Source organism: Lathamus discolor, chromosome 7 (assembly GCF_037157495.1).
Source record: "Lathamus discolor isolate bLatDis1 chromosome 7, bLatDis1.hap1, whole genome shotgun sequence".
Taxonomy (NCBI): domain Eukaryota; kingdom Metazoa; phylum Chordata; class Aves; order Psittaciformes; family Psittacidae; genus Lathamus; species Lathamus discolor.
In genome coordinates, this window is record NC_088890.1 from 17,438,189 (window position 1) to 17,462,898 (window position 24,710).

A 24,710-nucleotide genomic window follows, 5' to 3' on the forward strand; every position below is an offset into this window, starting at 1 on the left:
TAGAACTGAATGAGCTTTAAGGTCCCTTCCAACCCAAACCAGTCTGGGATTCTATGATTCTATGACAAAGGTGTATTTGGGAGAAGGGTGCTGTGAGTGCCGATGCATCCTGCCCTTACTGGAGGCAGAGGAGGACAGCTTGTTTTAGAGGAGACTGAGGACCAAGGAGGGAGCAGCACAGCAATCAAGTGAGCCTTGGAGCCAGAAGCTGTTTAGCACAGCAGTCGTCAGTGAAAGACACCAGTGAGGTTGATGCTGATGGTCTGCGCACAGTCCTCAGCTATCGCACACCCTCTGGGCTTGTCCAGTGGGGCCGAGCCTCTGTTGGAAATGTGAATCTCAAAACACTGTCTTTTATTGCTCAGTGCCATAAACTAATCTCAGAACCACCCTTACCCTACGATCTGCATTGACAAAGAAAGTTGACACTTGCAAGCCTAAAGAAGGAGGAATGTGTTGTGGTGACATAAAGGGAAAGTAATGACAATTAAGTAAATGCATGCATTTAAAGAGAGTTGGTTAAGCAGTGCTTAACCTAAGTGTGAACAATCATTCAAACCTAGTGAAATCTTCATTTGCTATAATTTACTTGACTTTGAAAGTGGATTAAGGTAAATTGAATTAAGGCCTCTTTAATTCTAAATAGAAGCATCTACATAGTGATGCAATTAAGCTAATCTCTTCTGAGAGTTAATTTGAATAATACATCCAGACCCATGAAAAGGGCTATGGGGCAGTTGCTTAGCTTGAAGAATCATGTTCAGTCTGAATATGGGCACTGGAAAGTATTAGCTCATTTTAGAGATCCATGAAAATGTCACTGGAGCAGGTCCCCATGTTCTAAGCCTGTGCATGGGCTCTCAGACACTGCAAAACCTTTTCAAGCAACTTGTATTCCTCAAGCTGGGGATCCTCTGATGCAGCTTTCTGAGCTGTTTAGCTCAGTGCTCCTTTCCTTGATGAGGAGTCGTACAGCAGCGGCTGTACTGAAAGCAGATAGAAACTCAGAGAAGATGGCTGTTAAAAGTTATTTTGAAAAATCAATTTTTTAAGAATGGAAATCTAAAGTGGTTGTCATTAAACCCCTCTGGTTCCAGAGCACAGGGTAAATGTTTGCTTTTTTAGCTAAAACTTTCTACATATTCCAGCCCAAGAAGGAACATACAGGTGTGGTGTCTATATGCTGTAGACTGACATAATCTTTGTTCCTCCCCAGCCCTCAAAGACTACACTTGTCTTAATTTCCTCTCAATTGCACTCAGGCATTAACTAATACTGATTAACTACTGCCCAAAATAATTATTGCTATCTGTTCCCTTTGTAAATATAACTCCAGCACTGAGCTAGAAGAATAATGACATATTTACAGAAGGCAGCTAATTAAATTGAGCTTCAATTGCTTTCGGTTTGCCAGAAGGAGCCATTTTCACAGCAAAAAATGTGTGCAAGCCTGCATGCGTACGAGGAACAACTTGGTTTAACACAATTCAGAGTTCCCAAGACAAAAATTCAGTTCAAGACAAATTCACACTGGCAATAAAAATCTCATTAAGAAAGAAATGAAGATCTCTCTCCTACACCATGACAGTTAAAAGAGGTTATCATTTTTTCAGTTTATTTAAGGAACAGTATATATTTCATTGTTCCAGAGCAGCTGTGATTGCAAGTGTCTTTCAAACAGTGCTTGCGGTAATGCATTTGTCTTATGACTGTAACTTCAGCCTGTTGATGCATTTTCGTTTGGACAGGAGCAGAATTTGGGAGTTTTAAAGCTCTTTGATGCTTAGTTCAGGTTTCCCCTATTTTTCCAACCCTGGCTCCTTCTTTGGAAAGTCTCTTTATTCTTCAAAAACCTGCATAGATTTCCTGTGGTCACAATTTGTCTCCAAATGTTTGCACCCTCTTTTGTTCCTTCAAGATGTTGAGCTATACCCATTTATGTTAATTACAGAGCAGGAGTCCTTTGACAAATTAAAGTTTGAAAGGACCACTCTTGCTGAAGCCTGTTGTTACCAGTCCCCAGGGCCTTTTCTGTTTTGCAAAAGCAAAAACAAGGTGATTGTTTCAGAGCTGTTTTTCTTGTCCCAGTGTTCAGATGCAAGAAGCCTGGCACACTGATTGTTATTTAGTCCTCCTTGCAACAGTTCACCGACTTGCTGGATGGAAAGCTGATTTTCTTCTCTCTACATATCATTCCTGAATTTGTTTTTGCGTTGGAAGTAACGATTTGGCAGTCATCAGCACTTTCCCCATGTTTAATTAATTCCTTTAATTTTGTGGTAAATGAGAATAATGGGGCTTAATTTTGCTATTTATGTAATATTGATTGGTGATTACGGAAATCGCAAGAGATTTGGCTTTACAAACCAAAATTAAGTGACCTTTCCATGAGGATGCCTTGGCACGTCTCCTTCATTCATTGTGTGGAAGTGGAGATACATGGAAGCAGATGTCAATAAGCTACATTTAGGTTACAGGAAGATGAAATGTGGAAATTTGTCATTTAAAAATGTATTACATTAATGGATGCTTGTACAAAGAGTGAAAAACAACATGCTGGACAAAGACTGTTGCTACCATCTCCTTCTCTGATAGAATGCTGCTTTCGTTTTATTTAATAGAAGATGTGACACTATTGTGCCTCAGAAGACTGAGGAGCATGGGGCAATTTAGATAAATGGATTGTAAAGAGTGTCTGAGTTAATGCTGGGGCTGAGAATACCTGGCTTTAGTCTCTGTTTCTGCCACAGAAGACTTCTGTGCACTTTAGCAGGTTCCTCATTGCTTTTTTCCTGCTGTACTGTTTGGTCTATAATACTTCTGGTCTATTTTGGCTAGCCCGAGTGTCAATGCTTTGCAGAAAGATTTATCATGCAAAGAGCATAACAGAGGCAGGTCTAGCTCCTGCTGTAGGCCTCTTTGTGCTACTGAAAAAAGAGATGGTAAATAACACTTCAAGATGTGCAACAGCATCTGGTAGCTTCTAATTGTCTTGAGTGATCCAGGACCTGGTGGGACAGAGATGCTGTAGGTGAGCTCTCACCATCCTCACTCTGCTGGTGAGTTGATTTGAAGAAATCTGGACTTCCATTTGTGCATTGAGCAAACATGAGCTGAACTGCACCTTCCTCTCAAAGTGGCTTTTCTGGCCTTGCAGTGAGTTTGTGGGGCTGGCTTGGCCTCCCCTGGCTGATGCTGATGCAAGTCCAACACTGATGCCAACCCCATGCAGGTTGTCGGTTGGACCCTCTCAGTTGGGTCAAGGCTCTGGGATAAGACACAGTGGGCTGGACCCAGCAAGATAGAAGAGCTTTTGTTACCCTCTGTCATTCTTTTCTGTTACCTTCTGAATTCTTTGAATTCAGCCTCAAAAATCTAATTTCAAAGGCAACCACTTGCAAATTTCCAACTGTCTTTTAGTCTTAATGTTGAAAGCCCCTTGCATTCCCGCAGTGGCAATGCTCAGCAGCCCCTGAAATTATTTCCAGCATGTATTTTAAGTTTTAAAAGAAGGAAGCATGGGGAAAAAAAACCCCACAATCTAGATTCTTCTCAGTGATGCTGCACTGATACTTGGCTGATCTGTATAATACTGAGCACTGCGGAGCAGAGCTGAGCTACCAGTTGCTAGATAAGAAGAGGATTAGCTATGCCTGCAGATGGGCTGGCATAATTGGAGCAAGAGAGTGTTGAAAATTCAAACCTGGACTCTGGGTGAAGATGGTACAGCTTTTCCTCCAAAGAGTATCATAAATCGTGCCAAAGGAAGCACAGCTAAAGCAGTTGTGTGGCTGGGGCTGAAGAGGGCTTTGCAGTGAGTCAGTTCAGCTCTGCCTAATGTTTGTTACTACTAATAATTGTATTTATATTCCTGGCCAGCCCCAGTACTCTGAGGTTTATATGTGTTACTCAAATCCAATCAAAACATATTCACAAGCTCTCAAGTAGGATCCATTTAACAAATAGCATCCTCCAAGGTGGGCTGGTAAACAAATTGACAGCAAAGAGCTTTCAAAGCCAAGAAATAACATAGCAATGTCTTTTCCCATTGAAATTGGGAGGAGTAGGAATGCGAACACAGCCTTTAGGCGTTGGGGGTGCATACTGTGGTAGCCCTGTGAAACCTGCTCAGTACGGGGGTGATCCCGAATTTCTTGAGGTTCCTTTGAGGCTTCCTCATTAACGCAGATGATTCAAAAGGAACATGGATGTTTCCGAGAAATCTTTAATTGTTTTAATGAACTGGAGAGCAAATTAGTCAATCTCACACTTAAATGTTTACATTTAACGGCTGTTTAAAATCTGTTACTGCTGGAATAGAAAATATTGCCATGTTGCTGTAAAAAGATGAAGCAATTTTACATCATTTTAAATGCGGAACAGAGATGTTTACTGTTTATTTCTGTATTTTCTGCATCATGTTTAACTTTTGCTTTCCATCCTAATCTATTATGAAATCTAAAAGCTTGATAGAATGTAAAATTATGCAATTATATAAAATTTCCATCTTTTTATTATTCTACAAGTCATACAATTTCTATCAATACCTTTAGGTTCCTTTGTCAAGCCGTCTGCTCTTCCTTGTTGCTGATTTATGCTTCTTAACAGAACAGCCATAATTCTTCCATTTGTGATTGAATTTTAAAATTACAGCTCACATTTTAGTTGGGTATTTTTCCTTTTTAACTAAAGAAACCTTTTTTCATGGCTGTAGTATTGTTTTCTTTTCAGTTTCTGTTTTTGCTAGTTGGTTTCTCAGAGTACCAGCGGTCAGCATTAATGGTCAAACTAGTATCTGCAGAGAAAAATGAAATGTGGAGTGAGTGCTAGTAGTGAAGCCATGATGAACATTTAGGTTGGTGACTTTTTTTCTTTATCTATTTATCCCCAGTCCATGGGAATTGGCTGCTGAACCATCTCAATGCTCTTTTTTGTGTTAGAAAAATACTAGTTCTGAAGTGTTTCCTGAAGTGGAGTCCCTGTGGTAACGTAACTTCTCTTGCATATTATGGTAGACGTATTTCAGTAGGTCTGGTAGGATCCCAGATTGACTGCTCTTTATGTGCCGTGGTAGCATCCTGTATTAAATGGGTCTTAAATTTTAGACATCCCTCTAACTCTGTTTTTTTTGTGTTTAGGAAGCGAATGAAGCCGTTTGAGTCAGGACAGAGGAATTACAGCCGTCGGTGACTCAATAAAGAGGTAAAAGATGCAAATTCACTAGAAGACCAAAGAAAGCTGCTGACTTGGGTCAGGTGTAAAGGCACTTTAAGGCACTTGAGCCTTTCTGATGTGTGGGCAAATCACTTTCATGGGTTGGCAGATAGAAGATGGATCCTTTATAGTGACCACCAGCCCTCCCAGAGGAATGAGCAAAGGCTTAAGTTTCAAGCACTCAGAGGTACTCCTGGACACTAAGGATGTTGCTACTTGGGGGAGTCAGATTTTGTCTGTGAGGAGCACAAGTAGCAATTCAGTGATGCTGTCTCTCAGCCCTGGGAGCTGTGAGGAGGTTGTGACTTAGGGACCTGTTTCATGGAGCAATGTGAGCTGGATTAAGTAGGGGAGGGACTGGTCAACTGTAAGAGCTCATAGTGGTAGAAATGAAAGAGAACATCATAATTGCAAATAACAGGTGAAAACAGTTGAAATTAATTAGGACTACAGTGTGAAGTGAGGTTGCAGAAAGCTGTGCACTGTGCTGGATGTAACTACCCACTGATTGCCACCATCTCTTTGTTCATCCACAATTTCTCCAGGCAAATTGTAGCCCATTTGCTTGAGGAGTCGGAGAACAATTGGATTTTGGCCTCAGAGACAACTCTGTGTTAACATGAACACGTAAAACATCCATGCTGCTTATTCTATGCTTTTCATATGCTTATCGGCTATTAGTTTAGCATTTTAGAAGTGAGGCCAAGAAGAGATATTATATTTTTTCCACATTATTTTTCTATAAATTTATTTTCCATGCCCCTGCAGGACCCAACTTTCCCCCCTATTGTTCTTGTTATTGACATTATACATAGATTAAACAATTGAAGAGAGTATTTTTCCTTGTTAGGCAGAGCAGAGATACGATTTACCATAGGCACAACGGTCAGCATGATGCCCCTGCCTGTCTTTATTTTCTCAGTTTGCTTGTGGTCCATTTAAAATTAGATTACAACTGACTGGTTTCTGCATTCAAACTACTTTGCACCACACTCCATCCGTGGGTGAATAAAACAAAACTGAGGTGACTGGAAAGCCTAAGGGATCAATTCCAAATATCACTGTGTAATAAGAACTGTATTTCCTTAATTTTTTATTGATTCAGCATTCATTCCACTGTAATGCTGCTGTGGTAATATTAAAACTCAGTGACTGACAGTGGCATCCCATAAAAGTGATTTGAATAGCGGAAGGAGGCAAGAAAACAGGCTTTGCTCTTGCAACAATTTTTCTTAAATTGGCCCAGAAGGATCTCCCTTGCAGAGAGGGAATAGGTTGTGCGCCTTTTCCCCTTTGAAATACATCATCCAGATTGCTTCCAGCACTGTACTCTGCCTGTGAAGCCAACAGGATGCCTTTTGGTACTGCTTGGTGCAGCCTTGCAGCCTTTAAAAGTCCCTCAAAGTGCCTGGGAGTCCTTTCCTGCTCATGGAAAAGAGGATGGAGATTTTATGTGCTGTGAACCTCCTGAGTCTGCCACACTGCACTGAGGAGAGGTGTTTCTCCATCTCTGATTCCCATGATACCTTTGGTAGGGAAGCAGGTTATTCATAGCACTCTGGCTGGGTTTCTGCTCCCTGCAGGCATGCACAAATAAAGCAGAATGCTTAAAGTGAAATGAAATCTGAAAGTACATATATGGGAGCTCCACAGGCTGCTGGATGCTGGGTAAGACAACCCAGAAAACAGAGTAACTAATCTGCTCTCCTAAGTGTCCCAGAACCATAAAAATATTGTGGCCCTGAGTCTGGACTGGGGAAATGTTAATGGAAATAGTCTCCTACAGTTCTCCAAGGTCTACCTGAAACAATATCTCATGTTGGAGTACATATAAATCTCCAAGATTTGTGTTTTAAAACTTGGAAACCAAACCTGGTGAAACTTGGAACCAAACTGTCCCAGTTGGGATGTGCCAACCAGAATGATTCCCAGAAACTAAATTGATTAATGGGTATGTCTAAAGTAACCCAAAATCATTTATAGAGATTTTTAGAAGAAGAGTGTGATGGTGCCTCTGTAGGGGCTGGGTGAGGGCCTTCCCCTTGGCTCAGCCTGATTAAAAAGTGGTGTGGTTTAAGCCCAGCTGGTAACTCAGAACCGTGCAGCCACTTGCTCACTCCCCCCTTTCCTCCCCCAGCTCCCAGAGGGATGGGGAGCAGAATCAAAAGAATGTTAACTCCCACAGGCTGAGATAAGAACAGTCCAGTAAGTAAGATATAACACAAACTACTGCTGCTGCCACCAATGATAATAATGATAAGGGAAATAAAAAGGGAAGAGAATGCAACCGCTCACCACGCACTGACAGATACCCAGCCCAACCCAAGCAGCGATCTAGCCCTTCCAGGTAACTGCACCCAGTTTATATGGTGGGCATGAAGTGCTGTGGTATGGAATACCTCTTTGGTCAGTTTGGGTCAGGTGTCCTGTCTCTGCTTCCTCCCGACTTCCCCTTCTCCCTGGCAGAGCATGAGACTCACAAAGTCCTTGGTCAGAGCAAACATTACTGAGCAGCAACTGAAACCATCGGTGTTATCAGCGCTGTTCCCAGGCTGAAAGTCAAAACCACAGCACTGCACCAGCTACGAAGAAGGAGAAAAATGACTGCTGCTGCTGAACCCAAGACAAATCAAACCCACCCCTGACAAAACAGGAAGCTGAGGTGTGGTCCCAAATTAAGTTTCTATGGACTTATTTGCTGTTGACTGAAGTCAGGCAGCAGCATTGTTCGGCTGTGATACCGGATGAATATTGAGTGTGCTTCTAACACAAAGTCATTATTTTGGAGCTCATTAAAGTACTGGCCTTGAAAAAATTTCCCACTGCTAATATCCTCTTCCATCACTGTGTCAGGGATTGGAGCTGCTTTAGAAAAATGGCTGTGTGCTCTGCAGCCGCCTCCCCCTCTCTTACCTGGGGGACTGCCGGGACAAGGGCTGGGATAAAGCTTTTTTCAGCCTAAAGCTACAAAAGCGCCAAGCATTAACACAAGCTGTAAATTGCCAAGTAAATCTGGCAAGGTCCCTCAGCACCTTCATTTCCAGGAAAGAACCTGCGGCTATTTCTTCTCTCTACTCCTTCCTTTAGTGAGCTGGGGTATTGTGCCCTGCTGTGTAAGAACACTTCACCCTCTTGGTTTCCCACCCCGCTTTCCCCTTTCTCCCCTCATGCTCCTGAAATTCACCCATTGCTCTGCCTGCAGCAATGGAAGGGAGAGAGCAGGCACCAGTGTTCCCACCCTTCACTATCCTGTGTACGGGAGCCTCAGGAGACACTGTGTCCCATGGGGACACTTCAGAACATGCAGCTTGGAGAGCAGTGTGGGACTGCCAGCTTTCAGTTGCTTGAAGGTAACTCCAAAAAAAGTAAAAAATGAATTGCTGGACCATCATGAAGTGCTTCCTTGCAGCCCTGTTGTGGTTTCCTAGGTGGACTTTGTCAGCACCGTTGTGCTGCCAGGCAGCGAGGTTCTCAGCTGATCGTGGTGGGATTCGAGACAGCAAGTGTCCATGTTGGAAAGCCTCCCTGCAGCCCAACTTTCCTCTAGACAGTGTGCAAAGACTTGTTGGAGCTTAAATACTAATTTGCAGTAATGGTATTTAATCCTCTTCAAACCATAATTTACAGTATCAGATTATTGTCATACTATCTGATCTACAGTTCATAATGTTTTATTGTTATCCCATTACAGGGAGTTCTGGTGGCACTGCATATTGTCTATTTCTCTTACAAATGTTCTACAGAAACCTTATTAATTATTAGTCTCATAAAACACCTGTTAATCTTACCAGTTCAATAAATCTCCTCCTTAATTAAATTAGGTGGTTCTGATAGTAATCCTCTAATGTCCACTGCCTTTCTGCTCTCATCACAGTCAGACTGTAGAGTGGGAAACAATGTTCAATTATAATTGATGTAGGCCATAATTCAGAACCAAATTATAACATATAAAGCCATATGATCTTTGAAGAATATAATAGATCTCCCCACTAAAATGTCATTTGGATTGATTAGTGCTGTTTCTAGAGCCTTGTTAGAGGTGAGAAAAGGCTTAATTCAAAAGGATCCTTTTTCCCCTGCTTTTTCTTTTCTCTTTTTGTCTTAAATTCTTGCACTCTGTTTCCTCCTTGATAAGCAGCATCTAATTCAGCTACTTTGGTATAGGGTTCACAGCGCTTACTTTCCCACTCCTGCTTCAGTTCTAAAGCTGACCTTTTTATTTTGTAAAGGCAGACTACATAATGATTTTATTTAATGATTTAATAAAACTTTTCCTCCTGAGATAGGTGCAAGAAATCTTGCTGATCTATTACTGCTGCTACCCAAGCATGAAAGTACAGTTATATATGACACAGTAATACTAAAGCTATAAGCAAAAAAATTAAAAGCAGATGAGAATGAAGACCTTACCCTAGCTGGTAAGCTGATAAGGCACCAGGAAGGTTTTCCACACTGGAGCAAATGTGCTGCTTGCTTGGGTCCATGTCAGTTCTTATCTGCTAGGGAATATCTCTGGAGAAACCTGTCCTGGAGACCATGCTGATGCTCATAGACCCTGTTTGCATGTGAGGTCTGAGCACCTCTCAGCCTTGACTGCTGCTTTTCAGCTTTCTGAGTGCAGATTTGCCATGTTTTGTGGGATTAATGATGATCTCTTATCTTGCGGGAAACCCTAGAGCAAAGAGCAGAGCTTTCTATGGACTCTGGTGAGACCCTGGCTCTCAGCTCTCCAGACCTTTTCTGCTGCGGGAGAAAGCCTCTGTTTTACACTGCTTCACTGCCTGCCTCCAATCATACTCATTTTCCTTCCCTGTGACAGCTACAGTCATTTATTGCCCAGGAAAGCAATGCAGCAAAATGTTATGTGTCGTTTTAATTGATTTTAATGTAACTTAGAGGCTGAGGTCATAGCAGCTCTTCTTCAGGGTCTCCTCCTTCCTCTGTGCATGCCTGTTCTCTTCCCTCCCCTTCTCCTGTGGTCTCTGGTATCTAGTGAGAGAAGGAGGCACAAAAGCACAATGTAGGCAGTTCTAAGCAAGGTTAAGTTTGATGGCTTTGTAATGGAAAATAACTACAGTGCTTGAAGGCAGTTGACATAGTTTCAGGTCCTTAGGACCTTAGTACAAAAAGTGTATGAAAAGCAGAATACAAAAACCGGACCTGGGGATGGGGAGTATCTGGGACTAGCAGATGTTCAACTAACTGATGTGTCTCCCAGCGCCACAATAAACAATGCCTGCTTGTCAACTTGGAACTCTGTTGGAGAGTTTGTTCCTGGAGTTTTCTCCGAATCACTAGCCCTGACCCTTTAAAACCAACCTGCTTTCTTCCTTTTAAAACTGAATTAATACACCAAAAGTGTTTTGGAGAGAAAAAGCTGCTAGCTTCGTTTGGGAGATGTTGGAATGAAATATTTTGACTTTTTTAAAAAGAAACCTTTTGGTGTGTTTGGATTATTTGCCTCATGTTTTTCCACAGTGGAAATATTCTATAATTTAATTTTTCTTCCACATATTTTCTCATAGCTTGCTAAAACTGTGTGGTTTTTTATTCCTTCTGCAATATTGGATTTGGTTACTCATTTGCTCAGCTCCAGAAAAATCAGTTTGGGGTTTGCATTCCTGCTCCATGTGTATCTGCACTGTATGTCCTTTCAGGTAGGGACTGAAGAGGGATGGAAGATGAGGATTTCAGCCTCAAGCCATTGAAACAAGAAATTAATGGAAATACATGGAAAGCGGCTGTGGAATTTGGACTGCTAAGAGGCAGGTGCAACACAGGTAACTTGCAAGGGATTGAAATGCCCCATGAACAAAATGAGGCGCTGGTTTGGTGTGTCTGACCAAATTGCAAGCTGTTCTCTAGCATTTCTACCACCTGAACTGCAGCTATTGCTTGTTGTAGGCCTGCAGGAATTTGTAAGGAGCAGGTTCTGCAGCAGTCTTGCAATGAGTCATTAGCTCCCGGTGCCCACAATGGATCTCCCTGTGGGAAAGAGACGGTGCCTTTTTCTCTGTCTGCCCCTCACCCCCCCCACCACCGCACCCAAGCAGAAGGTCTCCCATTCACTTGCACACAATGTGATAATTGACAGGGAGTTTCCTGGAGCTGAATACTGCCTGCCCGAGGTCAGCGACTGCGCTTCCATCTTGCCTTCCTCTGACATCCCATATGAACTCCCAGTGTTGTGAGGTGATCTGATGGAGGGAGTCCTCCAGGCTTTTTGTTGCTAATTGGAGAGTTCTTTTGGAGCAACAGTCATTAAGTTGTTGGGAGTGGATAAGGAACCACAAATGAAAGTCATGTCAAAATCCTCTACCTTCATGCATTAACCGCAGAGAGGGAATGATTCTGAAACCTGGGGTACTCTTGGAGCATGGTGTTTGCAATAGATAGTTGGGTGTTTCACAGTGGGGCTATAACTGTGCATAAATGTTGTTGTCCTCTGTTTCTTGGGGTACATTTAAGCCATACAAAGTGTGGTAGAACCCAGTGTCTCGTTGGTCCTGTCTTTGCTCTCTACTCATCAGAAGAGATGCTGAGAGACTATTAACTGATTAAATGTGGTGATGCTCAGAAGCAGTGTGTGGCCCAGCTTTACCGAACTTCGGTAGATGAAGCGTGTCTGTTGAGCTATATTCCTACTGGGGAGAGATGCATTATTCCTACTAGGAGATAATGCACTAATTATGTTGCTTTCACGGCATTTTTTGGAGTGTCACATATCTCTGCTAAAAGAGGCAGGGCATCGAGTCACTCTTGTCTCAGGCACCCTGCAGTTTGTGCCTCACCCTGCACACATAGTTCTTTGGACCATTTAACATCAACCAAATCATGCCTGTGGGCCCTTTGAAAGAAACAGCTTGTGATTTCTGCCTTGGGAGGCCTGATCCTGCTCACCAGCATCTTCCTGGCAAGGAGAAAGCCCTTTGGTCAGTGCAGCTTATTCTCTCTTCTTTCATCCCTGTGGTGTTTTAACAGTCAGCTCAGCTTCCCACAGTTGGGGTGAAGGTCTGGGGAAGGGGGATGGTATCCAATATGGCAATGTGGCTGCTTTAGCATCTTTTTTGCTCTGGTCCTGGGCAGTGCAGAGCTCAGCTGTGCCATGCAGTTCTGTACAATCTCCCCTGTGCCCTGCCCACAATCACTCACTGCACATTACCAGGATGTAGTGGAAAACTTATATATGATTTCCCTCTGTTCAGATAGAAGAGAAATACAGTTCTGTGAGAGAAGTGGGCCTCAACAGAGCTGAATGGCTCAAAGAATGGGTCGTATCAAGATAGATAATCTTCCCTAGCGATAAAGAAGTGGATTGTAAAGCAATTGGATGTTGAGAGTAAGCTGACCTTAATCTCCCTTAACTTTGCTTTTCTCTCCCATCTGATAATAATGGAGAAAATACATGTGCCATAGGAGATTACACACATCCTGCCACACTTTGCAGATGGCTGATAAAAAAATCAGAGACAATGCTAAAATAATTTAAATGCCCACAGAAATAAAGCAGTGTGTTCAGCTCCTTTTGTGAGGCTGTGGCTAACAAAACTGAGCCAGCAGGCCTGAAATGCACAATATAAATCTAAGTAGATCTTATTAAGATTCTGTGTGGCTGTTAAAACATCCTCAGCAGTTGCTTCCAGCTTAGCGTCACTGCTAATGGGGAAGAGAGAAAGACTTTAGGCTACTTTGAGACACCACAGATATATGCGGGAGGCATCCTCTGGTTCTTGAACTTCTGTTTCACTGACCTGCTATGTGACGAGTGGAGTGCCAAAAATACGGAAGACTTGGCACACAAAATCTATGTCTACTCTATCTATTCTGTCTAGGCTGAAAAAAAAGCCCTGAATAAGCCTTGGAGAGTCAACAAATCACTAAAACAGCAGCTAAAAGAGGAAGTTCAGTACGAGTTCAAGTCATTAAAATTCCCTCTAATGTATGCTCTTGCAAATCAGTGGGCTGAGCGGGATCTTGGCAAGGAGAAGGATGTACGTGAACTTGTACGCAAGTAGAAAATGGACAAGGTTGATGTAACTGAACTTCAGTGTTGAAGCCTGATCATTCCTGTCATTTGAGATGGCTATGCAGGAAGAAAAGGTCAGTGGTGCCCCTCTGATCTGGAGAAATCTGCTTTCTGCAGAGCTTCCTTGGCAAATCCCTACTCATGTGCAGAGGAGTGTGGCATATTCATGTTTTGGGCTTTTGCTGGTAGTAGCATGAGGTCCCAAAGGGGAAAACAACTAGGTGAAGGAGTGGCTGTGTTAGAGTGTGAACATGGACCATTCATTTAGAAAACACCTCTTCTTAATGGTAATATTTGGTTAAAAATCAGACAAGGCCCATGAACAGTGACTGTGCTCCTTTTATGTTATTCCACACAGGTAATTAGGGGAAAAAGGAGCTGTAAACCTGCACTGTATACCTTACCCGGATTTCTTGTGGCCTCAAATGAGAGTTGTGCTCAGGAAGTGTGAAACAGAGCTGGTAACTATATTTCCATTTATTCAATAGTTCTGAGATTGAAAATGATAGAGACTGGGCAGAAGAAATAACAGGGGCATCCCATATCCTTTTGTTGCTTCATTAAACATCTGAAAATGGCAATGAAAAAGCAGAGATTGCCAAACGAGATTTCCAGGCAGCAGGATGATAACATAAAAGACTCTTTCCTTTGCTTGCACAATACATATGTGGTCAGAAAAATAAAGGCAGCAAACTATCTTACTGTATAATAGACAAGGCTTTTCATTGCTGTTATTTTGGATGCATTGGATACTGCTTTACACAAGTCTCTTGTTAACTTTGGATGTGTGACATGCGAATGTATAACTGAGATTAAAAAAATCATGTGATTTCATCCTTTTCCTTGTCAGGAAATATTTTCATTCAGAAGCTCCACAAGCAACATTGAGTAGCTAAGGAATATATGACAAAATATTGTAAAGCTAACTGACATTGTGTGCAAGAATATTAGTTAGCTTTTATTGCTGTTTTAAATAGAAAAGATTTGGTCATTCTTTGCCTGCTCAATATGGGAAAAGAAGTGACTAGACCACAAATTCCTGCAAAGCTGCCTGAAGCTGCAATGCTTGCTGAAGGAAGGGATGCTCTTTAGTACTTGCAGAGGCATCAGACAGCCATGGGCGGCAGAACAGTCCAACATTCAGATCCATTTTTTGGAAGTTATCCAACATCTCATCACCTACTTTCTGAGCCCCATTAAAGAGATGAGGATAAAGCAGTCCCGTGGTTTATTAAACTTAAATTGCCCAGGTCTCATCACCCCGGTACAAATCTCCTGAGGCAAATCACTGAACCAAATTTGAAGCCAGCTTCCTCACTGGGGAAGGGCTGCCCCTGAGCTCCTGCCATCGTTTTGTGTACCCTGAGCCACTCACTGAGCTCCCAAACCAAAGGGAGCACATGGGCCAGGAGGAGCCCAGCCAGCCATTTGGTCATCCAAATCTCAGCTGCTGTCCAGGTGGGCTGCTGATGATGTTGGGGGTTATCCTTGCCAGTCCTTACCCTCCCTGCTGCTGGCACCCAGGCTGTAGGCTGTAGCTCCATGGTGCTACTGGGAGTGACAGCAGGAAGTTGACAATGGATATCTCAGCCCCTGCACCTACATCTAACCTAAAAGCCCAGCATTGCTGCTGGCAAGTAATACGTATCACAGCAAAGCCCGCAGCCTCTGGAGTCCAGGTGCACTAGAGCCTTAAGAGAGGGCTGTGCCCCCTAATGGACACATGCCATGGTTTTGAGCATCTTTTCCTGATTGTCTGCTCTTGATCCCTTGTTTCAAGCAGCGCTTACAACCTTCCTTAGTTGTGTCTGTGCCTATTGCTCAGTGCTTGTGTAGTGAAATGGAAGGCAGTAAGAGTGATGGAGATTGAATGAGCAGCAAAGAGAAACCTGAGTTGAATTCTGGGAGGATAATTAATGGTGCCAGTGGCTCCGAGCAGAGTAAGGGGTTTTGCTCTCTTCTATTATCCATGTGGCACTGGGCAAACATGGGGCAACTCCCTCCTTATCCTTCTCTAATTCAAAGGTTTTTCTGGGTAAGGACTGGAATATATGAAGAAGTGATAAATTAAATGCTGTGAGTTCTCTGCTCTGTGCTCGTGCTGCAGCACAAAATAGATTGTGCATCTCACTCCTTTCCCATTGCAAACAGGAGCTTGTGGTGCTTTCAGGTTCCCTCAGCAGGTGAGGATGCATACTGATGTTTTCCCTATACCTGGACACTAGTGGCAGCGCCTAGTGTTAGCGAACTGGCCAGGGTATATACAAGCCTTGAGCAAAGGCAGAATAAATGCTCTGAACATGGTAAGGCTCTGCTGGTGTTAGTCCAGGAGAGGAAAGCAAAGGAATTGCCTTATTCCAGCAGTTAAAAAGCAACAGTAGAGCTGCTTGAAGCAGTTGCCGCAGCCCCTGGGCTGCGCTGGCCTCTTTCCCAGTGGAAAATGCAGCTTTTCTGCCTAACTGCAGCAGCTCAGGTTTCCAACTGACATCACCTGAGCATCCCTCATGGCGCTGGAGGCAAGTGGGGTAGGTAGCAGGGATGAGGCTGGCAGCCCAGAAGGATGGATGGGGAGAGCTGCAGGAGGATATAACACAGAGATACAACACGGTGTTCCTAGCTGACCTCCTTAGAGCTAGCCAAATAACTAATGCAATAAAACAAATCTTATACATGCAGAAAATTAAATGCTTCAGGCTAATCCTAAGGGATTTTTTGGAATTTTTCTCTGAAATATCAATATTTTTATGTATATATTTTTAAAAAACTTGTTTAGAATAAAATGGAAAAGGGAGGGTGTTTTCTTGTGGCCTGGAGTCAGTGTTTAAAAAAATGCAGTTGCAAGTGAAAAATCGTGCCAAAATAAACTTAAAAGCTGTCCGACAATGCTCAGGGAATGTCAAAATGGAAGGTTTTAGGTCTAAAGATCAGGTTTTGAACCTGACTGAAACAACTCAACAGCTAAATAGAATTTCAAAATACTTGAGTGAGTCCAAATCTGTGTGTTCTAGAGAAAAAGTTTTCTTTCCAAATGAATTCCATAGGCATCACCTCCTGGTCTATCCTCGCAGTAGGAGGGATGGTTTGTTCCTATTCTTTGGATAGATACTTTTTTGTTTTAATAAGTAAAACTTATGCATAGTGTAAACACACTGAAAAGCACACCCCATAGAATTTTCAGAGATAAGTATTTCAAATCCAGCCTTTCCCAAAGCTCCAGACATGCATTATTTACAATGGAGAATAATAATGTAACAAAGCTGTATTATATTAAAACTGTTCCATAAAATATGATTATAATTTTTTTTGTAGCTTGGCTTAAGGTTCACAATTTATATAAAACAATATGAATTATTTTCTTTTACAAAAAATTATTCAGTGTGGTCTCTGTGTATTACAGTTATTAATCTTTCTATTTAAATGCAAATTTTTCCTTTCAACTGAGAGCTAAAGATACTTTTCATACAACTAATAAAACACAACTTTGATGTTCTAATCCCTGAGCAGAGGTGGCTTTCTCAGTTGTGTTTGGGATGTCTCTGCCATAACATGGTGTTCCTTTGCAGCAAAGATGTTTTTTCATAAACTCATTGAAAATCATTCCCTGTTAAAAATGAAATATTCATTTGTACAGCAGGGTGTGACTGGGGCAATCCTTAGTTGCTTTGGTTGTGTAGTAAGAGAAAAAGAGCTATAAAGAGTAGTGTCCTTTGTGTGGGTATATGTTAATGCCTGCAGCGTAGGAAGAGAATTTATCCTCAGAAAACCTTGCTTTCTGTCCTGTTTGCTGCTGTGAGGAACTTTAAATCAAGATTTATTTGAGCTGGCTGATGTCAGCTCAGGTGGGACATGGTGGGGTACCTCTGTTACGGGAGCCAGATGGAGTGGTCAGAGGTGTTTCATCCATCCATGAAGCAGTGGTTGAAGAGATGTCAGGCTTCCCAATCACCACAGCATCTGTGTTGATAAGAAGCTTCATGTCACGCTCAAAATACACTATCACCAGAAACTCAAGGGACATGGGAGAAGCTTGCTCTGTATAAGTGTCAGATCCTCTGTCTAAATTCTCACTCTTCTTATCCACAGAAGAGAGTGGAAGTGGCCCCACTGGACTAGGAGGAGACTTCACTGGGAGCTGCCATCAGCTGGTGTTTTGCAAGTCTCGTCATACGTCAAGAATGTGACAGTGCTCAAAGAGAGAGGTAACTTCTGCTATCTAGTGTTTTGTGTTCTGAAGCAGAAATAAAAGTTGGTTTTGTGATTTCAGGCTGATTTCTGCCAATTCTTATTCTGACAAATACTATCATTGCACTGAGCATCTCTAAGAACAGCTTCCTCAATGATGTTTATAGTGTCGGACTTTTAGCTACCAATCTTAGTAGAAGTTGAAAACCACACTGCACCTCTGTCTTTTATCCTTGTATGAGCACAGTCTTTCCATTCCACCTGCTAAGAAATGCTGTCTTGTGCTGGTGGAAAGCTTTCCGATGGTCTCCCAGGTCCTGCATTGGCCAGTGGAGTATGTTGCCCTCTGTTTCCTGGCTGCCTCTTTGGTCTCTCTTGTTAGTTTTGGTCTGATTAACCCTAGGTGGGAGCTTGGTAGCTTCAGCCAGTCAAAATACGGGTAATTGAAAAGGCTAAAGCAGTGAGTGGTGTTATAATTAACTGGCTGTATTACGCATTTTACAATCCTGACACCTCGCAAGAGTGGAATTTTAATAAGAATGGAGAGAGACTCAAAAGCAATCCATTTTTGCGGTGAAGATTGTAATGAAGGTGTGAAATGATGCACAGCTAACTAAACCTGTCTGTAATAGCATCTCTGTTCTAATGTAGTGATATGACAGACTTCAGGAAAAGCTATGCAGTGGGCATATATGTTTATACATATAATATATATGTGCCTTTCCTTACAGTGCTAAGGTGGTGTGTAATGCAGTTTGACTGGATATGCCTTATGTAGGTCAGGTACCAAAATGTGTAAGCACTGATCTTTGAAAGACAACACTTATTTGCAATGTAAAGGTAAGTGCAGCCCAAGGAATGTCCTAGAAAGGTGTTCAAGTGGAACATACGGGTCTGTGAATGTCAGCACCAGGGCCAGCTCTGATATGGCACAAATTCCTTCTGTGACCCATGTGCACTGGCACAATCCCCTCACTACAGTCCTAACTGTGATAAACTTCTTGCCACTGAGGGGCAGAAAGTTACCATAAATGTATTTTCTTCCTATTTGCTTCAAAAAAGGCTGTGTCTCTGGTTATTAATCTAAAATTTAGTGGTAGCAGCTGTAAACAGAGTATACTTTGCGCAGTGGATCCCTGTAGACTGTCACTGCAATTGCATCTCTGCCTTCATTTGCAAATAATGTATCAGATTAGGGTGGATGTGGAGGAGGGAACTGGAATGAGGATGGCACATGCCATGTGGCTACTGGTAACACCTGGGAATGGGTGGCCTTCTGAGGATGTTTCTGCAAATGGGTTTTATGTTCCACTCCTGAAGGTTTTTACTGTCAGCTGGTAAGGAGCTGGATAGCTGTTTAACACCATGTTCTCCATGGTCAGGAGGTCATTTCTGCCCACAAAATGTCCCAGAGGTGTCCCCATCATGGAGCACTGGGGCTTGCTCCAGAAATCGCACTGAAAGGGGCAGGCTTCATTTTGAGTGGATAGGTGCTTGAAGCATGAGCTTCTTCATAACAGCATTTCATGCGGTGGGAACCAGAGTCTGCTGCCACCTTTGCATTTTCAGCCAGGCTGAGCAAGAGTTGAGGGTCACACCTCTGTTTCCTCAGAGGTCTAAGGTTTCCTAACAGGAAATTTAGGCTAGAGCCTAAATGCATCAGTGTGGTTTATGGCAGATGCATGTGGAGCTCAGTTTCTGTTCTGTGCAGCTCATGTCCCGGTTTGATCTCAAAGAGAAAAGAGAGCTTTTACTGTCTGACCTGAGTTACCTTTTCCTTTTTTAAGTGTGTAATCCGTTGTCAAGCAGATACATGACTGATATAAATGTCAAGCATGTAAATGAAGACTAAAAATTGAGATGAATACATTGTTAATTGCAGTCATCATGTGAATTCCTGAGCCCATAGATTCCAGCTCATGTAATTAATTTTAGTTTCCTTTACTTGTCAGGACTTGAATGGATAGGTCTGAGCTTTTTCATAGCTGCTTGCAGGATAGAGACTTGATTTCTAAACTACATGTATCTTGAGTGTGACATATACTGAGGGCTCATGGACCATAATTGTGGAGCATGATCTGTGGGTGACTCCTTTCAGTAACAACAAGATCCTCTAGAAAAGGAGCTTCTTTCAACGATCTCAACCATATGATTTGGGATAAATAACACTTATATTTCCATACTATATGTTTCTGTTTTAGAAGTTTGCCCTTGTTGGTGCTCAAATTTGTTTTTGTTCAGCATGTCACAGGACCTGGAGCAATACAGTTGTGGCAAAATGTGAGGGTAGGCTGTGTAAATACTATGCACGATTTCTATATACTCTGTGTGTCCTCTCCAATATATTTAAGTGATCCAGCTCTGCAGTTAAAGCACGCCCATTAATACAAGTTAATACAAAAAACATGGTTATTTAATGGAAGCACTTCAGTTACATTTTTATAAAGAGAACAAGAGGATCCCCTGAGACACTGTTGTACAAATAAGAAAGGTCAGAAGCTCAACGAGTGAAAGCATGAAAGTGAGAAGTGAGACAAGAATCATGTAGAGTAAAATTCAGTAGGCATATTAGGGTGTATAATATGCTGCTTCTTATACATTAAGAGGCTCCCTTCAGGAGTGAATTGGCTGCTTTTCCTATGGCAGCTTTCTAAACTGGGATTGTCAGAAATTTCTTGCAATGTTCAGACTCAAGATAAGAAAAGCCAATTCCTTAATTCTAATGGATGGAGGTGTCACTTTGATACTTACATTTACTTTTTTCACTACAAGAAAGCAGAAATTGTCCAGAATTATTTTCCCAAGTTGTGCTCCCCTGAGACTCCAGCAGAAACCAGTGATAGTTTTTTGTGTCCATATTATTCTAGATAAATATTTTCCAAGTGGCAATATATAGAAGCCTGAGCCTTAGCAGCTGGCCAGAAAGTAAAGAATTGAGTTTATGGGACTAAACCCAATCCTTATTCTTTTTCCTTAGAAGCCAACAGCATAATTCCAACAAGGTGAGACAACATAACAAAATGCTGCACTCTGGCTTGTGCCTGTGGAGCTCTTTGGTAATGTGACTTCTGAAATCTTTTATGCCTTCCCCAGAACAAAGCTGGGGTTTCCTTTCTGATCTTCTGAGAGAGCCTAAGAGCAAACAGGGCCACTTGCAGCATGTGCAATATGGGGTTTGCACTGAGTTCATACACTTGAGAGCCTGATTTCATGCAGCTTCACATGCTTTAATTTTGCCCTCATGGTAGTTGTCTCTTGGGGACTGCCAAGTGTTCCTACCAGCCAGTGATCTCATGGGGAAAGTGCATCTGTACAGAATCCTGGGAATAATTGCAAGGAAAATAGTTGCTAAGGAATTATTGGCATGTTTTTCATTGCCATCAAAAGCACTTCCCAATTAATTGGCTCAAAGTGATTGTCGTTGGTAACCTTCTTCTGTCAATCACTGTTCCCATGTGTTTATATAGGACTCAGTGATGAAACTACTTTGAAACAAGTGCGAAAACACATATTTTGCAAATTAAATTGCTCTTCATCAGCTAAAAAGGAAAACCAAGGAGGACACTGACTGGCAGAAATAGGGTCTATAGAGGAACTTTGGCAGCACAGAGAGGGAGCTGTCAGCACCAGCTCTTGGTGTGGGGGAATGTGTGGGACAATGAGATTTAATTGAATTCAGTAGAGTTTGGCTGCAACCTCCACCTCACTATGCTGCCACCCTGGGGAGAGATGTTTTCAAAGCAAAGGTTGTATTTATAAAGCATTTTGAACAATGTATGTGTCCTTTGCAGTCTCTTTCTCCATTACTTTTATCTTTTTACACAGAATTGGAAATTATACAATTCTTTTGACCCCTTAAGTCATTATTGTATTACTGAACGCATCAGAACTTGAGTCACTTCTTTCTGTCACCAAAAGTTGAAATTACATTGCCTCTGCTACAAATACACTGTGAGCCAGGGTTTGGTATGGCCTTGTTTTGATGAGGGCTGGTACACAATTTAGCATTTTCATCAGTATTTTGCCAATGTTATGACTGGCTTTGCAAGCACAAGAGCACAGTCCTGTTCTCTTTCTGAACAATTTACTACACTGGCTCCATGTGCAGGCAAACGCAGAAAACAGTCCTGAAACTTCCTTTCAAAGTGTTATTTACAGCCTGTCTGATGGCAGCATGCAGAAATGAAGCAATATGAGCAGCGACGCTTCATTTAATAGTGTGAGATCCTCACAATGTGTTTCAGTTTATATTATTCTAGAGATAAGAATCTTTAAATGCTGAAGGAGACTACAGTGTACAAGCATTCTATTGGCATATTTCTCTGCTATCATAGCCATGGATTCATCTGCTTGCCCTTATGTTAGCAATTTAATTTTAATCCAGGGCAATAATGAAAAAGTGTATTACCAGGGAAGAACAAACTCTTCATTCATAGCCTGTTTTCCTGGTATTCTTAAGGAACTGAATTGCATTTTCTGTTGACAATAACAGACTATCTTTAGGCCTTCCATGAACATCTATGAACAACAAAAATAGGTTTTCTAATGTATTGTCAGCCAGAGGAAAATAGGACTATTTGTAGCTCATGTATTCGGGGGTGGATCTGGAGCCCTGTGGCATCTTTACTCTGCAAAATCCTATGAGGAACTTGAGCAGCTCCTGGGGTGTGGGAAGGCAATTCTGCATGAGCTTATACGGTCATGTAAGCTCATGCAGAATGTCATGTAAGCATGCAACCACTGCTGATTGCAGCAGGTTCTGGAGTGGTAGGTCCCAGCCAGAGCACTCTGGCTATGGAAAGGAAGGGGAGGAGGCTGAAGTTGGTGCCATGTAGGGAAGGTGCAGAGCATGGTGGAGCATAGGCAGGGAAACAGCATTCAGCAAAGGGGAAATTCACATCAGATGGTGCTCCTTGCCCTTGTAGGAGGCACAGCTTCTGATACGGATCGGGGTGCGAGCTTACTGGCATGGTGGGTTCTCCCTAGCTCTGGTAACCTCCAAGGAATGGAGTGCTGTCCATAGGTTTTTTGGGCCCAGGCTGTCATTGCCACAACACAACCATAGCCACAGATTTGTTCAAAACTGGGAGCAATCCACAATCAAACAATACTCAGATCAGAAAGCAAACTTGAGTAAGTGCTCAGGAGTGTTATAAAAGCAGAATAATTTGGATTCCATTTTAAAATAATTTAATATCTTTGTATATACAGTACTCAAAATCCTAGAAGATGGAGCACAGTATGAGATTTATTTCCCTTAGTTACTTTTTTCTTCCCCTAAACTCTTGCAAATAATCTTCTCTTACAATTTTGAGATTTATTAAAGAAAAAATCCTAGGGGAAATGTGTACTATTCTTTACCAAACTACATAGGATGTATTCCTAAGAGCTGCTCACACTCCTCCTCTATGCACATATCTGAGATATATTAAGAATGTCACTATCTTTAATGCCAGAACTATTTCCACCTTCCACTGCAAATACGCAGTAATGCATCTAGAATAGCACTGTCAGGGAAAGAAATCTTCACATGAACAGAATTCAGCTATTTGCATTCCCTTTCTACATCCACTTGGTATTTAATTCTCATGGAATATTTTCTTCAGTGGGATCATGTCAGCCGCAAGTAAACAGAGGAAGAAAACTCTTGTTTCTTCATATCTAAACCTGCTCCTGTCCTTGACCTTTCTCTCTCTAACAGCTTGTGCCCAGTTTAGACCTTGCAAATCTGTAGGAGATGTTGGCTGAAGGGCATTGCACTTACCAAGAGCATGGTGGGTGCTGGGGAATTGGTCCCACACGTGGTGGTTGTACTGAGTATAGCCTTCACCTCCTGAGTCTGCACAGAACTGCTGGCTCCAGTGAGAAAGCAGAGGGGAGTGGAGACCTGAGACTGAATTTGTGTCTGTGCTTCTGCCTCTGACTAATTGCTCTGAAATTTGCACATGTAATAGCTTTCACTTTTCCTAATACCTCTTACTGGGCTAACATTTTAAAAAGATGTATTTCCTTGTTGTTAAAAGCCCTAGATGCAAATTGGGAAGCAGATAGAAATGCACTGCTTCATAATTAAAATAGAACCACAAATTTCAGGGAGCATGGTCATGCTCCAAAGAGGCTCCTGTGTCCAAGGCATGTTGCAAGACCGAGAAATGCACCCACTGCACCACTCCTCTATGGGAATGGACAAATTAGAAATTTCAAGGGCTGTTGAGCACTGTGAATTTCCACTGTGGATCAGCACAAAGTTATCTGGCACAGGAGGTTCTGTAACTGTGATACATTGGGGAAGTTCATATTGTGCAATGGCCCTAAAACTCACCCTTCCGCCTCTAGTATGCAAAGATACAGTGCTAAGGCATGGATTTTAATATAAAGCAGGTGGGTTACTTGCTGACTGGAGCAGGTTTTTTTGTCTCTTGTTGCCTTTTCATTATTCATGTCAGGATCATCTCCTTTGCTGTTTATATTCAGCATAAATAATAATTAAACCAGGGGACAGAGGTGTGATGGTGTGCATGTGAAGAAAAACTCTGAAGTTGCAAAGTTAGCAAGGACTGCAGGAGCCCTTAGTCTGAGGAAACATGGTCTATTGCGAATGCTTGCTAGAGAGCAGGAAAGCATTAACATGCAAGCACTACTTTTAAGTGGCCAGAAGGTAGTGATTAAAGTGCTCTTGCTGTGTGATCTTGGGCCTCTTGCCCTTTTTGTTCTCTAATTAATTTCCTCTCTCATTTATGTATTAATAAAAACAAATTACCTGCTTCATGGGAGGTGAGAGGTTTTATTCATTTATGTTTGCAAACAGCTCTGATATCCGATGAAGGAAGCAGCTACAGAAGTGAGACGGCTGCATGTAGTGCATGAATGATATACAACAAAGTTTTATACCTTGGCAGTCTGATAATTTGGCTTAGGACTAAGTCTTTATCCTTTTCTCCCGTGTAAGTTTCTTTTTGTGACATTGTCAAACAAGGCAGAGCTTTTGCCTTTAGTGTGATATGTAAATGAATGGATGTACAGACAGACACTTGGATTTTGGGTTGATCACTACCTTTGTTTCAGTATTCTTTTGTGAGCATTTATGGAGAAGGGCACTGCCCAGTGACTGTGGAGTCATGTATTTGAAACTGCTGTTGTGATTAAAAATTGTTAACATGTCCATCTTTATGGAATGAACATGGACTTCCCTCCTGGAATGACGCTCTGCTTTCTGCTATTACTAATAGGGTAGCATCGGAGTTTATCCTGCATGGGACAGATGTGTACAGATAGGAATTTTCCATGT

The 24,710-nt window shown here is 42.1% G+C and overlaps 1 long non-coding RNA gene across 1 annotated transcript; it reads right to left on the reverse strand.

Annotated features, from left to right (window-relative positions):
• Nucleotides 1–4,562: 4,562 nt before the first annotated feature.
• On the reverse strand, nucleotides 4,563–23,271 carry LOC136018485 (uncharacterized). The gene is made up of 3 exons (XR_010614438.1): nucleotides 23,187–23,271; nucleotides 17,099–17,194; nucleotides 4,563–4,795 (listed from the first exon to the last, which is right to left on the reverse strand). It is a non-coding gene; the product is annotated as an uncharacterized LOC136018485 (long non-coding RNA).
• Nucleotides 23,272–24,710: the final 1,439 nt, after the last annotated feature.